Source organism: Ursus arctos, unplaced genomic scaffold (assembly GCF_023065955.2).
Source record: "Ursus arctos isolate Adak ecotype North America unplaced genomic scaffold, UrsArc2.0 scaffold_12, whole genome shotgun sequence".
In the NCBI taxonomy this organism is placed as follows: domain Eukaryota; kingdom Metazoa; phylum Chordata; class Mammalia; order Carnivora; family Ursidae; genus Ursus; species Ursus arctos.
In genome coordinates, this window is record NW_026622786.1 from 45,161,302 (window position 1) to 45,173,479 (window position 12,178).

The 12,178-nt window shown below is 33.9% G+C and overlaps 1 protein-coding gene across 1 annotated transcript in view; it reads left to right on the forward strand.

The window, feature by feature from the left end:
* Positions 1-90: 90 nt before the first annotated feature.
* Positions 91-12,178, forward strand: part of LRRIQ3 (leucine rich repeats and IQ motif containing 3) — a 175,513-nt gene continuing 163,425 nt past the window's right edge. Inside the window, exon 1 of the mRNA XM_026497807.4 lies at positions 91-254. The gene's annotated coding sequence lies outside the window, so the exon portion shown is untranslated. The remainder of the gene's footprint in view (positions 255-12,178) is intronic.

The following is a 12,178-nucleotide window of genomic DNA, read 5'->3' on the forward strand; positions in this document are numbered from 1 at the left end:
CCGCCCCCCCCAATGTAACCCGATCCTGGATCCGGTTTCGCCTTCGTCCCGCCCTCTACGTGCGTCACTCACGTAACCACGCCCCCGAAGCTCTGGAGTGCTCGGAGAAAACCTTGCGAGACTGAGTCCCGAGTCTAGGCTTGTTTCCTTAGCAACCGTCTCCGGAGCAGATGAACACCTAGCGATTTGTCGGACTGTGCCGGGTCTGGGCCTCTTGTTCTCAACTCATAAGGCCTTGCAGCCCAGTTGACCCGGTGAGTGGTTCGGGTTGGGAAATAAAATTGCTAGAACTGACCCGCTTAGAAGACGAAACTACAATTTAGCTTCCAGCTTTCTCTCGAAAGGTGGTTCGTCCTTTCTAACTCGTGGCTTATTTCATCCGGGAGCAGTTCCCAGAGACCTTCTGACAATTAATTCCTCCTCCAGGGCCTTCATCTGAAGACATTTGCTCAAAGCCCAGGTCCAGATATACAGTATGAACATTCAAAATCTGTATTCTTTTCAGGAACCTTAGGTTTGTGGCTTCTTTGCCCTTGCAGTTTTTAGTGAGCCTCTCCACCCCTCAGTTTTGAGTTCACTTCATAGCTTTAGTAAATTTATATAATTTAATCTATGACCAGTCCCTTAACATTTGTGGTATTTGGTTTATTCACTGGCATTCTTTTGTATATGCAGACTAATCAAGAACTTTAACATTACTGGGAATAAATCAGACCTATTAGATGTATTTTTGGTAGATACCTATAAGTATTTCTCTTGTAAAGCATAAGTTCATAATGAGTTTTACAAATTAATCTGTTCATCTTTACCTGTAAGAAAGTTATGAATCAGAATAATGACTTAGTGAAGGTCTCATCATCAGTAGTGGAGAAGATTTAAGCACTATTTTTCAATCCCAAACCCAGAAATCATCTACCACACCATGCATTTTGGTTTATTTTAGAAACCCATCTTTTTTAAACTCTTCATCAGTGCCATAGGCAGGCATTCAGGGCTCTACAAATTCTTGCCATGAACTTAACTTAGGTTTTTTTGTTTTTACTTTTCCCTAAAGACTTGGCTTTCCATTTAATTCTGTACTTTAAGAGAAATCATTTGGGTAAAAGGGAGATTACTCTTTCATAGTTTTATCGTTTAGAAGTTTTTTGTTGTTAATAAAAACAAAACATTAAGAACATTTAGAAAATATGGAACGCTTGGGTGAGGTAGAGCAAAAGGCAGTGAGCAGTACAGATCAGAGAGGTGACAGAAGCCTAAAGAAAGGATATTGGTATTTTGTCCCGAGTGAAACAAAGCCATTGCAGTTTTTATGTGACTTACCTTGAAAAGATCACTTAGAAATGTGAAAATAGGCTGTAGTGGAGGGTGGGGCAAGGATAGAGTTGGTGGAGATTTTGCCATGATAGTAACAGTGGGGATGCTGAGAAATTGGCTAGATTCTGGACATATTTTTGAAGGCACAATCAATACAATTTGCTAATGGTATGGTTGTGGAATGTTAGAGAATGAGAGAAGTCAAGATTGACCACCTGAAGGATAGAATGGCCATCAATTGAGATGGGAAAGGCTATGGATGGGGAATGTTGGTGGGGTAGTAGAGAGAGTCCAGAATTTGGTTTTGGACATGTGGAATATACACATGTGTGTGTATGCAGTACATACGTAATGAAGTTTGTGTATGTGTATGTGTCTGTAGGCATCATGCATATGAGTCCGGAGTTCATGAGAGAGGTCTGGGTTAGAGAGATAACTTTAGGAATCCTCAACATACAGATGGAGTTATTTTAATTTTATTTTACTTTATTTTTTTTAAGTTTTTATTTTAATTCCAGTTGGTTATCATATAGTGTAATATTAGATTCTGGTGTAGAGTATAGTGATTCAACACTTCGTAGAGTACCCGGTGCTCATTACAGCAAGTGCCCTCCTTAATCCCCATCACCTGTTTAGCCCAACCCCTCACCCACCTCCCCTCTGATAATCATCAGTGTGCTTCATATAGTTAAAAGTCATCTTCTTGGTTTGCCTCTCTGCCCCCCCCCAATTTGCTCATTTGTTTTGTTTCTTAAATTCTACATATGAGTGAAGTCATATGATATTTGTCTTTCTCTGACTGACTGATTTCGCTTAGTATTATACTCTAGCTCTATTCATTCCATTTCATTATTTTTTTATGACTGAGTAATCAGTGCAAAGGTATGTGCCTACCATCCTGCACTTCAGAGACCTCTCCAGAGATTTAACTGTAGGTTTAGAGTTATGGCTAGGGATTAGATGGAGTTAATTTAATTTTATTTTATTTTTTTGGTTTTTATTTATTTATTTGACAGAGAGAGAGGCAGTGAGAGAGGGAACACAAGCAGGGGGAGTGGGAGAGGGAGAAGCAGGCTTCCCGCTGAGCAGGGAGCCCGATGCGGAGCTCGATCCCAGAAAGCTGGGATCATGACCGGAGCTGAAGGCAGACGCTTAACGATGAGCTACCCAGGCGCCCCAGATGGAGTTAATTTTAAACTACAGAACTAGATGAGGTCCTAGGTGAAGAAAGGTTAATAAAGCTTATGAGCTCAAGAATTGTGGGTAATAACAAAGTTTACAATGAGAAAGTGACCAAGTAACATTTTGGATAGTGATAAGAACTGTGAAGGGTGATGTCATAAACTCTATTATATAGAGTATTAAGTATAGCATTTCTCGGACCTGAAAAGGATGGCCATAGAAATTGATATGATTTTTTTGACATGATCATTCATATAAAATGTGCTAGAAGTAAATATACTACATTATCAGCTATGGTTTTTGTTCTTCTTACCTCTTTTCTGTTTTTCTCAAATGTTCATTAAAATTAATTTTTAAGTAAAAATAAAAAAATATTGAATACTATATGAGTGGAAGTAAATTTCCTTGGAAGTTGATTGTAGGGGGCAAAAAGTCTAGGAATTTAAGTTTATGTTTAATATAATCAAACAGTGTGATGTGGTTGCTAAATAGTCACAAGCTACAGTAACCAAAATATGCCAACACAGCTGAGTAAAATCATTAATTCTGTATAAGTAAAACATGATGGAAATGGTGTATTTAACCATGGATTCCACATTTCAAAAGGAACATCAGACAAACTGAAGTATAATAAGTTGAAAATGATATTCTGTAGAGGCATTTGAGCTTTTTCTCTACCGGAGAAGAGTAGACAGTATCCGAAGAAGTACCATGAAGAAGAGTGAGATAGATTTTTAAAAGAACTTTACTGAGGCATAATTTATATACCATTAACTTAACCTGTTGTAAAGTGAACAGTTTAATGATTTTTAGTAAGTTTACTGAGTTCAGCCACCACCCCAATAAGATGCCTGTGCTTGTTTATAGTTAATGACAGCTTGCTTTTATTACTATAGAGATATAACCATGACTGTTGTGTGGAAGTTGTGGAGAAGCATATTAAATTTGTTTCCAAACATTTTTTTCCCTTCTTTACAAGAAGACACTGAAGCCAAGTGAGGAGGGTCCTAGATTATGAGCTGTGATGCTCACGGTGCATGGCTTGATCAGTTCATGCTAGGGCTCTGATCTTTCCCGTTTCTTGTGTTTCATCTCTCTGTTCAACTCCTGTTCCTCCTCCTCCTTTTTCTGACATGTAGTGTAAGCAAAAACATCTTTTTATTGTTCCCTTCATTTGAATTTATTTATTCAGCTAGCTTGTTCTCAACTTATTTCTTTAGTATTTTTTCCCCCCTTGTTGAAGGAACCCTCACCCTTCTCACCCTTCTGGAGAGAAGGACAACTTTTTCCCCCTAACTTCTATTTGATGTCCTCCCTTAGTATTTTTTTAAGACCATAGTTTATGGTCACAGCAAAAGAGAAGAAGGTACAGAGATTTTCAGTATATCCCCACAATATCCACATATGCATAGCCTACCCCATCATCAATATCTCCTGCCAAAGTTGTACACTTGTTATGGTTGATGAACCTACATTGACATAGTTTACCTTACATTTCATTCTTGGTGTTGTATATTCAATGGGTTTGAACAAAGTAAGATGACATGTATCCTTCATTATAATATTCAGAATTTCACGCCTAAAAATTTTCTGTGTTCTGCCTGTTCATTCACCCCATGAACTCTACAACCACTGATCTTTTTACTATCTTCACGCTTCTGCTTTCTCCATTATGTCCTATAGTTGTAATCCTTCACTACGTAGCCTTTTCAGATTGGTCTCTTTCACTTAGTAATATGCATTTAAAGTACACCATGTCTTTTCATGGCAACCGATTTCTTTCTAGTGCTAATAGTCCATTGTCTGGATGTGCCACACTTTATCTATTCACCTACTGAAGGACATCTTGTTTGCTCCCAAATTTTGACAATTTTGAGTAAAGTTGTTATGAACATCCATGTGCAGGTGTTCTGTGGAAATAAGTTTTCAACTCTTTTGGATAAATACCAAGGAGTACAATTACTGGATCTTATGATAAGGGCATATTTAGTTTTATAAGATACAGCCAAACCATCTTCCAAACTTACTGTACTATTTTGCATTCCTACTAGCGATGAATGATAGTTTCTGTTGCTCCACGTTCTTGCCAGCAGTTGGTAATGTCCATGTTCAGGATTTTGGTCATTCTGTTAGGGGTTGTTTTAATATGCCATCTGTATATCTTCTTTGGTGAAGTGTCTGTTAAAGTCTTTGGCCCATTTTTTAATATGGTGGTTCATTTCCATATTGTTTAGTTTTAAGTGTTCTTTGTGTATTTTGGATAAAAGTCCTTTTTCAGATGTGTCTTTTGTAAATACTTTCTCCGAGTCTGTGGCTTGTTTTCTCATTCATTTGACATTACTTTTGCAAATTATATGTCTTTAATTTTAATGAAGTATAGTTTATAAAATATTTCTTTCATGGATTATGATTTTTTATTATTATACTTAAGGTCATCTAGATTTTCTTCTAGGTTATCTTCTAGGAGTCTTAAAGTTTTGTGTTTTACATTTGGATCATAGATCCACTTTGAATTAATTTTTCTGAAGGTGTAAATTCTGCGTCTGGATTCTTTTTTTTTTTTTTTTTTCTTGCATGTGGATATCCAATTGTTTTAGCACCATTTGTTGAAAGTCTATCTTAGCTCCATTGTGTTACCTTTGCTTCTTTGTCAAAGATCGGTTGATTGTATTTCTATTTCTGGACTCTAATCTGTTCCATTGATCTGTTGTTTCAACAATACTACACTGTTTTGACAGCTATAGCTTTATATTAAGTTTTAAAGTATGATTGTGTCATTCCTCCAACTTCGTTCTTCTTCAGTAGTGTGTTAGATATTGTGCAGTTTGGCTCTTTGTATAAACTTTAAAATTGTTTGTTGATATTGATAAAATAATTTTCTGAGATTTTGAATGGGATTGCACTGAATTTATAGATCAAGTTGGGGGGAATGGACATCTTGATATTAAGTCTTCCTACCTATCAATGCACACGAAGTCTCTCTCCATTTATTTAGTTCTTTGATTTTGCTCATCAGCAGTTTGTTGTTTTCCTTCTATAGATCTTGTACATATTTTTCTACATTTATACCTAAATATTTCATTTTTGGGGGTGCTGATGTAAACAGTATTGTGTTTTTAGCTTGTTCATTGCTGGTATATAGGAAAATGATTGGCTTTTGTGTATGAACCTTGTATCTGCAACCTGTTATAATCACTTACTCATTCCAGGGTTTAGTGGGGTTTTTGTTTGGTTGGTTTTGTTTTGTTCTGTTTTCTTTTGGATATTCTTTTTTTTACAATATTTAATTTATTTATTTGAGAGAGAGAAAGTGCAGGAGAGAGCAAGTACGAGTGGGGGTTAGGGACAGAAGGAGAGGGAGAAGCAGACTCCACTGAGCGGGGAGCTGGGCTTAATGCTAGGACCCTGAGATCATGGCCTGAGCTTAAGGCAGATGCTTAGCCGACTGAGCCACCCAGGCACCCCCTTTGGGATTTTCTATGTAGATGATCATGTCATCTGTGAACAGTTTTATTTCCTCCTTCCCAATCTGTGTGTGTGTGTGTGTGTGTGTGTGTGTGTATAATTTATTTCCTTGCCCTGTCTTAGTGTGTGTGTGTGTATAATTTATTTCCTTGCCCTGTCTTAGTGTGTGTGTGTGTGTGTGTGTGTGTGTATAATTTATTTCCTTGCCCTGTCTTATTGAAATAGCTACGACTTTCAATAGGATGTTAAAAATCAGTGACGGGTTGGGACATCCTTGCCTTGGACCTTATCTTAGCGGGGAAGCTTCTAATTTCTTACCATTAAGTATGATGTTAGCTACAGAATTTTTATAGCTATTTTTATCAAGTTGAGGAAGTTCTCTATTCCTAGATTACTGGGAATTTTTGTCATGAATAAGGTTGGATTTGATCAAATTGTTTTTCTCTATCTATTGAAATGATCATGTGATTTTTCTTTTTTTCACCTGTTAATGTGATGGATTATACTAATAGATTTTTGAATGTTGAATCAGACTTGCGTACCTGGGGAAAATCCCACTTGGTAGATTCTTTGTATACATTGTTGGATTCAATTTACTAATTTTTTTTTTCAGGAGTTTTACATCTGTTTTCAGGAGAAATGTTGGTTTGTTCTTTTCCATTCTTGTGATGTCTTTGGCCATAGTATTAGGATAATGCTGGCTTCATAGAAATAGTTAGGTTTTGTTTCTATCCTCTGAAAGGGATTGTAGGGAATTGGTCTAATTTCTTCCTTAAGTTTTGGTAGCAACCTCAGTGAACCATATAGGTCTGATGATTTCTATTTTGAAAGGGTATTAGTTATTGATTCAATTTCTTTCATAAATATCTGCCTATTCAGATTATCTGTTTGTTCTTGTGTGAATCTTCGCAGATTGTGTCTTTAAAGGAATTAGTCCATTTCATCTAGGATATCAAACTTTTGTACGTGGAACTGTTCATAGTGTTTCTTTATTATATTTCTAATGTCCATGGGATCTGTAGTATTGTCCTCTCTTTAATTTCTGATATTAATAATTTGTATCCTCTCTCACTTTTTTCTTTGCCTGGCTAGAGGCTTATCAATATTGATCTTTCCAAAGAACCAGATTTTGGTTTTGTGGATTTTCTCTGTTGATTTTCTGCTTTCAGTTTCATTGATTTCTCCTGTAATTTTTATTATTTCTTTACTTATGCCTACTTTGGATTTGATTTGCTCTTTTTTTTTTACTAGTTTCTTAAGGCGGAACTTTAGATTATTGCTTTTAGATTTTTCTTCTTTCGTGATACGTGCATTGATTGCTCTAAATTTCCCTCTAAGCACTGTTTTGCTACATCCCACAAATTTTGATATGTTGTATTTTTATTTTCATTTAGTTTTAAATATTTTTAAATTTTTCTTGAGTCTTTGGCCCATGTGTTACTTAGAAATGTGTTGTTTATCTCCACATATTTGGGGGTATTCCAACTATCTTTCTGTTATTGATGTGTAGTTTAATTCCATTGTGATCTGGGGAAGACATTGTATAATTTCTGTTCTTTTAAATTTGTTAAGTTGTATTTTAGGCCCAAAATGTAGCCTATCTTGGTAAATGTTTATGTGAGATTTTGATGAATATACATTCAGGGGTTGTTGGATGAAGTAGTCTGTAGATGTCAATTCTATCCTGTTGGTTGATGGGAGTTGTTGTGTTTAACTATGTTCTTACTGATTTTCTGTTGCTAGATCTGTTCATTTTCTGATAGTGGAGTTGAAGTCTCCAACTGTGATACTGGATTCATCTGTTTCTTGCAGTTCTATCAGTTTTGCTTCACCTTTGTTAGGTGCATAAACTTTGTCAGTTGCTATGTTTTTTGGAGAAATGACTATTATTATTTTATAATGCCATTCTTTTTTTTTCTTTTTTTTTTTAAAGATTGTATTTATTTATTTGACACAGAGAGAGAGCGGGCACAAGCGGGGAGTAGGATAGGGAGAAGTAGGCTCCCCGATGAGCAGGGAGCCTGATGTGGGGCTTGATTCTAGGACGTTGGGACCATGACCTGAGCTGAAAGCAGACTCAACCTACTCAACCCAGGAGCCGCTGTAATGCCATTCTTTATCCTGATAAGTTCTCTTGCTTTGAAGACTGCCCAGTTTAAAGTTAATATAGCTACTACTGCTTTCTTTTGATTGATGTCTGCATGATATAGCTTTCTCTATCATTTTATATGTCTTTACCTTTAAAGTGGGTTTCTTGAGGACAACATGTATTGGGCCTTTTTTTTTTTAAATCTCATCTGATAATCTCTCTTAATTGGTTCATTTGGATCTTTGACATTCATAATGGTTGATATATTTGGATTAATATTTGCAATATCCCTTCTTATTTTCTATTTGTTGCCATTTTTCTTTTTGTCTTCTGTCCTTCACTCTTTTTATGGCTTTTGTAGTTTTAAATAAGCATTGTATATGATTCCATTTTCTTTTCTTTCGTAGTATATTGGTTATAGTTCTTATTTTACCATTTTTAGTGGTTGCTCTAAAGTTTGCAATCCACATTTATAATTAGTTCAGTTCCATTTTCAAATAACAGTCTACCCTTCCCAGGTAGTGTAAGTACCTTATAATTAGAAAATAAACCTAATTCTTTTCTTCTGTCTCTTATTTGCTGCATTAATTTCACTTATATATAAACATTCATGTATGTATGACATATGCCTAAACTTAGATAGATGCATATATCATTTGCTACTAATATTTTGACTAAATTTTATGTTAGATCATTAAGAATAAGAAAGGATTTTTATTTTATGTACACTGTTTCTTTCCCAGTGTTCTTCCTTGCTTTCTATGATCTGAGTTTCTGAACTATATTATATTCCTTTTCTCTAAATAACTTCTTTTAACATTTCTTGTAAGGTAGGTCTACTGGCAACAAATTTCCTCAGTGTTTGTCTATGAAAGTGTTCCTCCTTCATTTTGAAAGATAATTTCACAGGGTACAGAATTCTAGATTGATGGCTTTTCTTTTTTCTCTCAGTACTTTAAATATTTTATTCCATTCTTTTCTTGCTTATATGATTTCTTAAGAGGTGTTGATTTCTATGCAGATGTTTTCCTAGATTTTTTAAAATTAGTTTGTGTTGTTTTATATCCATCTTCTGGCTCATCACCCTTTAGATTTTTCAAGCTTATAGTTTTATACTACAAGCATGGAATAAAAATAAAAGTTGAAAACTGGTGTTTTCACAAAAGCTTTTTAAAATTTTTTGGACAGAAATATATAGCCTTCTAAATTTTAGAAAGCAAATACATGTAAAGGATAGAAATTAAGATGTCTTGATTACAAGTGCATCTTTGATTCATTGTTCCAAATGACTTTTTATGTTATTTGAAACATGTGGAATATACCACCAAAATGTAATGTTTTAAGGAATCATTTTTTTATGTAAACTTACAAACCAACTAGATTCCATTTTCATTTGTCGGGAGATATATAATATTCTAATTGTTCTAGAACTCCTCTCCTTTATTTTTAAAGTACATTTTGTGTGTGATGTAAAATCATGGAAGTCTTCATCAAAACAGTATTGACTTAATGAATTATTTGGCCAAATAAAAAGTATTTCTTAAAAAATAATTGCTGTGTTTATGATGCACTTAAATATTATTACAGACATTCTAAACTAAAAATAGTTTGCAACCACAATAGATGTAAAATATTACTAGTTATATTTCATATAGTTAGATTTTTGAAAAAATCTTTATTTTTCCACTTTTTTCATGATTTTATTTCATTTGCAGAATCTTAGCAAAGTTTGTGGTAATTCTGGAGTCTAGTGTCCAGAATTCAACTTAATAATGTCATAACTAATGCTTACAAAATAAGTTACTATAACATAGATCACCAAACCGAATATTATATTTTAATATACTCTTTACTTAAAATAATAATGTATTTGTATACCTATCATCTAAATTTCCAGGGACTGAGTGTGATGCCCAGAGGTCAATGCCACAGTCAGCAAAACATTTTTTTTTTGAAAATTTCTTGAAAAGATTTGTTAAATATCCATTTGAAAAGTAAATAAACATACAGAATAAGAGTTTTTACTTTCCAGTGTTTAATTTAGATATTCATTAATTATAACCTCATGCATTTACTCTTCATATGTTTGCCACCATTTTTTTAAATGAAAAAATTGGGAATAAAGGTGAGATTTATAGTTGATGTACATTATAGTTTATAAAGACATGGTTTTCACAGTGTGATTTAAAATGCATGATAATTTTAAAATTAGTACTTTAGTCAATACAAACTAGGTTAACTGACAATGATACTGATTTCTTTTTAACAACAGGACTTCTTTGAAATTGTCATTGGAGTCCTGAAGCTTTATGTAATGTGTTGCTATTCTTAAATTTGCCTTGTGAACATTATATTATTATTTGAACTTGATGATATACACATTTATATGTGCATTTTACAAAGTAATTGTAAAATTATCAAAAATCTAAAAGGAACAAAAGTGCCTGGATTCCTCTTTAATTGTCGTTTTTAAAATTGGCAGTACTTAGTACACAGGCTTTTAAGTAGGTATAAGAGGAGTTCTCAATTGCAGTGGTTTTCAGCTTGGTGGGTAGTATAATCATCTGGCCCCAAAGCTGCAGAGATAAGATTTAAGATGTAGACTAATGGGGCCTGAGAATTTGTGTTATTCTAGTTATACTGATGTGCAATAAAGAATAAGAAATAAAATTAAATGTTGCATGAGAATCCTTACTTCTTTAAACTGATTGGGTTATGTGACAGACTCTTTAATTGAATAGTTCGAATAACTGAAAAAAAGCTTGTATTTGAATGTAGACTGCTAGTTCTTAAAAAAGTGGAAATATAGTGTACTACATTTAATCTTATAATTTACTAACTACATATTAATCTTTCCTTTAGATAGCAATAACTTGATCTCATCGAATAGTGTTCTACCCTAGAATGTTTTTTAATATTAAGGTTGTTTATACATTGGCAAATAAATACTATCAATGGAGATGAATATTGATGTAACAGAGAACACAAATACAAATGATCCTATTATATGAGAAAGATTGATTTTAAGATTATTGCAGAATTCATATCACCAACTAAAAAATCAGTTGACAATGGCTTAAAAAATTAAACTGTATAAAACAGATCAGTTAATAGGAACCAAAAATGTTTGCAGGCATCTGGGATGAGATTCAGTATTTAAGCATTTCATTAACTCTGAATAACCTAGCAGATAAGGAAGAAATATACATTGTAGGAACCACAGAGTGTTTGGAGACACTTTTTTCCCCTCTCACTTAAGACTTGAAAAAACAAGTAAAGAGTTGTTTTTCATTGTAAAAGACCGTTCATATGATCTGGTTAAAGTTAACATTTATAGAATTTCTAGGTATTTATAGAGAGTTATGGGATGAGGTAATAACAAAATGCTCCCATCCCCAAATATTTGAGAATATAATCAAGTATTATAATATTTTTTATAAATGTACTTACTGAAAATATATTTATTACCGATTTATTTTTCTTCTGCTTACTTTGCATTTAATTTGCTCTTCTTGATTTAGTTTCCCAAGGTGGAAACTTAAATTATTGACTTTGTATCTTCTTTTCTAATATGTGAATTCAATGCTGTAGATTACTGTCTAAGCCCTGATTTCACTGCAACCCACAAATTTTGATAAGGTGCATTTTCATTTAGCTCAAAATATTTTTGAATTTATTTTGAGCCATATGTTATTTAGAAATACATTGTTTAATCTCCATGTATTTTGATATTTTCCAGCTATCTTTCTTTTCTTGTTATCTAGTTTCATTCCACTGTGTTCTGAAACAGACATTGTATGCTTTCTGTTCTTTTAAATTTGTTAAGCTATGTTTTATGGCCCAGATTACGTTCTATCTTGGCAAATATTCCATGTAAACTTGAGAAGAAGGTATAATCTTCTGTTGTTGGATAAAGTAGTAGATTGTGTCAGTTATCCAGTTGACCAATGGTATTGTGGACTTCAACTGTGTCCTTACTGATTTTCTGCCTGTTGAATCTATTTATTTCTGACAGAGGGATGTTGAAGCTTCCGAATCTAATAGTGGATTCATTGGTGTCTCCTTTTCATTTCTCTCAGTTTTGTCTCAGGTGCTAATGCTGTTTTTAGGCACATGCGCAATAAGGAT